The sequence below is a fragment of the Otolemur garnettii genome, unplaced genomic scaffold, assembly GCF_000181295.1.
Source record: "Otolemur garnettii isolate 467f Iridium unplaced genomic scaffold, OtoGar3 scaffold00200, whole genome shotgun sequence".
In the NCBI taxonomy this organism is placed as follows: Eukaryota; Metazoa; Chordata; class Mammalia; order Primates; family Galagidae; genus Otolemur; species Otolemur garnettii.
This window is the reverse complement of record NW_003852595.1, coordinates 2,204,240-2,205,645: the sequence shown is the minus strand read 5'-3', so window position 1 is coordinate 2,205,645 and position 1,406 is coordinate 2,204,240.

Below are 1,406 nucleotides of genomic sequence, written 5' to 3'. Positions count from 1 at the left end.
TCAAAAAAAAAAAAAAAAAAAGAATTTGTTTTTATAGCCCTTTAAGTATTCCCAGGCAGACAAAAGGGGTGCGAGCGCACTTGCAGGTGTGTCAGATCAGATTCAAGGAGACTGGTAAGCCAACCTCACAGAAAAGAGAGAGAGAGAGAAAACAGACACAGCCACTTCACAGCAGGCTCTTGCTATCAGCGGGCAGAAATCACTTTTTTCTTTCTCTTTATTCCCATAAAAACCCAGACTGCTAACTTCAATGCTGGCCTTTCCCCTTTCTTTCTCCCATGTGCCCCACTCCCAAAAGTAAAATAAACAAAATTACTTCTTTCTATTCCAATCTATGTGTGGAGAATTCTTTCTCAGGCTGCATGTTCCCGCCCTAACAAGTAACAACAATACAGCAATCTGTAAAAGAGAAATTCTCCCTTGTCCACCCATGTGTTTACTTATCCATCCGGTCAACCACCCAGCATCTGCTGAGAGTTCCAGGATGACAGGCCCAGCCACGTCTAAGGATGCCGAGATAACACCAAAGGGTTTCTGCCCTTGAAGAATTTAGGGTTCAGCAGAGAGCCAGAGAGGTCACTCAATAAATAAGACAAAACAAATCTTGATCAAGTCAAGAAAACACTGAAACGGTGCTATAAAATTTACCCCGAAGAAGTCAGAAGATAGCGTCGCGATGGGTCTCAGTCGCCTCTTTCTAAAAGCGGAGTGTAGGTAACGGGTCCCCGTCGGTGCCGTGCTCAGAGCTGCCGTCCACCGTGTGAGTTCAGACCCACCCACAGCTCTCATTCTGTCCACTTCCATTGTTTCAGAAAAATTCTGGGACAGGATAGAAAAACCATCCTCCAAACTGAGATGACGTCCACAGACCAGATAATGATCCTGTTAAGTCCAGCTTGGTGAGTCAAACGCGTTTATTAAAGGTTACGTGGGTGACAAAGGATTTCTCCAGAGAGTAAAATGCACAGCCCCCATGGTGTCACCAGGAGTCCCTGGGGGGAGGGGGGGACGCAGAGCTCCTTTCTTTTCATCCCTGGTTCACATACAGAACAGACGAGGCCTGTGCAGGATGAGCATCACGTGCCTCACACAATCATGTCATGCTAATGATATTATAATTTTCTATTGGCTGGGGATTTTAGTATTTCAACAAGTTAAAGGCTATTGTAACAGTGGTCCCCAAACTTTTGGGCACCAGGGACCGGTTTAATGGAACACAGTTTTTCCGTGGAGTGAAGAGGGGAGAGGGGTCATGGTTTTCATAAGCGTCTCCAAGCAATTGATTTATTACAGTCTCTGTGTGGTCAAACCTCTCTGCTAACGATAATCTGTATTTGCGGCCACACTCCAGAGCTGGCATCTCCGCTTCCGCTCCCCGGCGATCACCTGGCGCTACAGTCTCCCAG